Genomic DNA, 4,923 nt, shown 5'->3' with positions numbered 1-4,923 from the left:
AAATCAGATAGAGCTGGGATATGGGTACAGATGAGGAGGTACCTTTTCCCTTGACACAGGCTCCTGGTGATGCTAGGTTCCTGAACCCCCTCCCTCCAGACTGGGAGATGGAGGGGTCACCTTCCTGCACTTTCATAGACTTGGTGCAGGTGCTTGAGAAATATATTCCTGGCCTGTAAAACCTGCAAGAAGCTTTTTAAAATACCTACATCTCACAGAGGCAGAGAATTTACAATTCCAGTTCAGTACAGTAGCTCAGTCATGTCCAACTCTTTGTGACCCCATGAACCGCAGCACACCAGGCCTCCCAGAGTCCACCCAAACCCATGTCCATTGAGTCGGTGATGCCATCCAACCATCTTGTCCTCCATCATCCCCTTCTCCTCTTGCCCTCAATCTTTCCCAGCATCAGGGAGTCAAATGAGTCAGCTCTGCACAGGTGGAATTCCAAGTTCTCTCTAATAAGAGACAAGGCAGGTCAAGGACCTAGAGTCCAGGAGAATCCTATCTGAAGTTTGGTCAAGTGAGGGGAAGGTTAAGATCTTCCTGGTCACAGGTAAACTCATTGACACCTGAAAACTAACTAAACTGTTAAGATATCCGCAAGCTTAATCCACTAGTGTTCATCACCTCAAAGCATCAAGCACTTCTCATCCCTCCCAAAGACAGCAATTCATCTTGAAAATGACTCTTCTGGCGGCAATCACCAATGTCAGAGGCCTCAAGCCCTCTTGAGGAGAGTCTGCTTAGAGCTTCCTCCTCACCAAAGCCACTAAACTCCAGGAAGAGGAGCCAGCTCACTTTTAATAATCAATTCTCCATGAAAGAGTCACAAAGATTATTGTGTCAACTTCTGAAATGAATGCCTGGCGTCACCCAGTAGCTCTCTTTTTCTCCCTGTCAAATCTAGAATTGCAGTCCTCAAACGCATAGAGAATTTTACATAGAGACTAAAAGGTAATTGTATGTAGTAATTGTATTGTGCTTTATTCTGAAGTGAATTTGGGATAGTTTATAAAGTATATATACATTAATATATTTATTCAACAAATAGTTGAGTCCATTGCAGACTAGATACTAACATAGCATCTAAGAAGTGGTGATTCAACAGTGAACAAAACATGATCCCTATTTTCAGGGACTTAGTATCTTTGAGAACAGACAGACCAAGAAAGAGAATTACAATAATTTGATGGATTTATGCTATTGAATTCTTGGGAAAGACACGGATACATAAGTAAAAAACATGAGGAAAGACAATAAAGGTGATACAGAGGCTAACTTAACACTTAAAATATATGCCTCAAGGTTCTAGACTCTTCTCTGGGACTACAAACAAGTGACAGCTCTGAGCTCCCTAGCAACCTGTGCAAATATAGAAACTGCAATTCCTTCTGTAGTTCACAGTGCCCCTAAGATAAAAGCCAACATCTCCTCTGTAAACAGAAAAGGCCAAGAGGTGTTTCTCATGAACCCTCATGCTGCAGGTGAATTCTATATAAATAACACCCTTATATATTTCCTGAACATTATAGACATTATTCTCACATCCCCCCACCTTTTGTCTTTATGCAAACCCTGTTTTATTTTAAATGTACACATATGTATATGCATGCATGCTCAGTTGTGTCCAACTCTTTGCGACCCTGTGAACTGTAGCCTACCAGGCTTCCCTGTCCATGGGATTCTCCAGGCAAGAATATTGGAATCGGTTGCCATTTCCTTCTCCAGGGGAATCGTCCCCACCCAAGGATCAAACCCATGTCTCCTCTGTCTCCTGCTTTGGTAGGAAGATTCTTTACCCGTGTGCCACCTGGAAAGCCCAATATACATATATAGGAGATCATGAAAATATTTTTTATTATTTTTTACAAAAGTTTTAAATATTACACTCCATTGACAGTTATTACAAAATATCAGCTATCTTCCCCTTGTTGTACAGTACATCCTTAAGCCTGTCTTAACCCCAATAGTTTGTGCCTCCCACTCCCCTACCCCTATACTGCTGTCCCCCCTTCCCTCTCCCTACTGGTAACCACTGATTTGTTCTCTATATCTATAGGTTTACTTCTTTTTTGTTATATCACTAGTTTGTTGTACTTTTTAGATTCTACACATAAGCAATATCATAGAGTATTTGTCTTTCTGTGTCTGACATGTCTCTTCTTAAAGGATAATGTGATGATTAATTTATTTCTCAATTTGACTAGACCATGATATTTGGCCAAACACCAGTCATGATGAAGGTATATTTTGAAAAAGATCAACATTCCAACCAATAAGACTTTGATTAAAGCAGATTACCCTACATAATGTGGGTTGGCCTTATGAAATCGGGGGAAGCCTTCAGAGATCAAGACTGAGGCTCCCCAACAGAGGGAATATTCTTCCCTTAGATGGCTTCAGAACTAGAGCTGTAACACCAGCTCTTGCACAAGTCTCCAGCTGCTGCCTGCTCTGCAGATTCAGACTCACTAGCCCTCTCCATCACCTGAATCAATTTCTCAAATCTCTCTTTAAAAAAAATTATACCCACAGACACATACACACATCCTATTGGTTCTCTTCCTTTAGAGAATCCTAATACACGTAAATAGTTAAGACTTAAGTACAATCACTAAAACCAGTTTCTCACAGTCAGAACATTGTTCTGCAAGCACAAAGCTTCCCCATTATCTGGTTGAATAAAAAAAAAAAAATGGAGAACATTATTCTACTTTCAAAAATCACCCATGAAGATGACTTTCCAAAAACCAAGATTTTGGTAATAATCTTAAGTTCTTTCTGAATGCTTGTGAATACTTTATGCATAAATATTCATTTAATCCTCAAGCCTAAGAAGCATGTTCTATCATTATTCCCATTTGGGATCCGTAATTCCTCCAACACCACACAAGGCAGCAAATGGCAGAGCCAGGACACATCCTCAGAGTTTGACCCCAGAGACTAAGCTCCCAATTATTCTGTTGAAAACTGAATAATGATCAGGGGGTAGGAAGTTCAAGGGTAAACTCACTGGCAAGTGTTTGGAATGAATGAAGGACAGACCTGCAGAATCAAGCAGAGACATGGGCATCCAGAAGACCTCTTTCTACGCAGAAAATGCTAAGGAAGAACCAAAAGCACACAAAACTGGGTCTGGTTCTGCACAAGCTGAGAGAGCAAGTCCCCAGGGTTTACCTCAAAATGAGCTTCGCTTAGAGAGTGTTATCGAGTTACTAAAGCAGATCATATCTATTTATCCATCTATCTATATATATAGACATATATATATACACACACATATACTCATGGGGCTTCCCAGGTGGCACGAGTGGTAAATAACCTGCTTGCCAATGCAGGAGACATAAGAGACATGGGTTTGATCCCTGGGTTGGGACAATCCCCTGGAGCAGGAAATGGCAACCCACTCCAGTATTCTAGCCTGGAGAATTCCATAGACAGAGGAGCCTGCTGGGCCATAGTCCATGGGGTCAGAAAGAGTCGGACATGACTTAGTGACTAAACAACAACATATATATTCTTTTGTTGCCTAAACTTCCTAGGGACCTAAGGATCAGGAAAGCAGAGTAAAGAACAAAAGGAGGGATTTCCCTGGTGGTCCAGTGTCGAGACTCTGCACTGCCTCCGTAGGGGGCTCAGGTTGATCCCTGGTCAGGGAAACTAAAATCCCACAGACAACACAGCAAGACCAAAAGATAAAAGTTCAGGAAAACAAGAAAGAACAAAGTGAACTCCTGGCAAGGCCTCTTCATCTCTGAGTCCAGCCATCTCATCATCTCAACAGACGGACTCCCTTTAAAAAGAGAGATGATCCCACAGAACACTCTGAGCAAATGCCCTCCCCGCTGAAGCCATCACGAAGATGATTTTTATTACCTCTTAGTTTTGGATCTTGGAGTATAGCCACCTTTTGGGTACCTTTCCCTTCCCTCTTCACTTCCAGGGTTCCTTAGACTCAAGCTCCAGGCAGATCAGCCGTATCAAATGGCCCAGCCCATGGAAGATTTTGGATCAAGCCCTTTCTTTGCACAATTTCACTCTTGGTCATTTATCAGACAGGTGAAAAGTGGATTCACTTTTCTTCCCAGGGCCTGGTGCAAATATAAAGCACACCCTTTCACGCTGTGGACTGAGGCTCTCCCATCCAAATCATGGTTCCCCAGTTTCCCTAGCTGCGTCCTCAGTGGCTGGGAAGCCCACTTGCCAGGTGCTTCTGAAACTGTCCAGAACTGAGTGACAGAGTCCGACTGAGCCAGGGTGAGGCAGCAGCCTCAATGTGGGTCAGGTTCTCTCCTCTGGCCATGGAAAAGCCTCAGGGAAGAGACCACCTCTGTCCCTGATAAGTGTGGTAGCAAATTAGAGACGACTTCACAGAAAACCATCCTGGGGGCCTCCTGAGCAGGCCTCAGGCATTTGTCCTCAGCATGGTTCCTGGGACTGAGCTGATCATTTACCCTGTAAAAAAACTGTATCAGACTCTTCAAAATATTAATACTTGAATTGTAAGGAGGAATGTAGCTTTTAAAAATAATTTTTATGTTATCAAAAGGCCATCATATTCTAGAGATTATTTTGTATCTTGATTTTTAAAGGTAATTGTGTATGTGCTATTTTGGAGCAGCCAAGAAATGGTAAGTAAGCACATAGCATCCAGATTTCTCAGGAGCCCAAGCAGAGACCCTTTCTAAGTGTTTACCTGATGTGTTTCCTGAGAGGCAGCAGACCACATCTTCCTGTCGCCATCAACATCACAAAGACCATGTGATTGTATAGCCAGATGCTAGCCCTTGTCCATAATTTCCAATGAATGCTTCACTTCATTGCAGCTGTGCAGAGACCTTTCTGACCCCATCTGAATTAGTGTAATTAACTTCCAATGTTATAATTCTAGCATTGTAGGTTTTGTTTCCCCCTCCGCCC

This window comes from Bison bison, unplaced genomic scaffold (genome assembly GCF_000754665.1).
Source record: "Bison bison bison isolate TAMUID 2011002044 unplaced genomic scaffold, Bison_UMD1.0 scf7180017864268, whole genome shotgun sequence".
Lineage (NCBI taxonomy): Eukaryota > Metazoa > Chordata > Mammalia > Artiodactyla > Bovidae > Bison > Bison bison.
Note: the sequence above shows the minus strand (reverse complement) of the source record.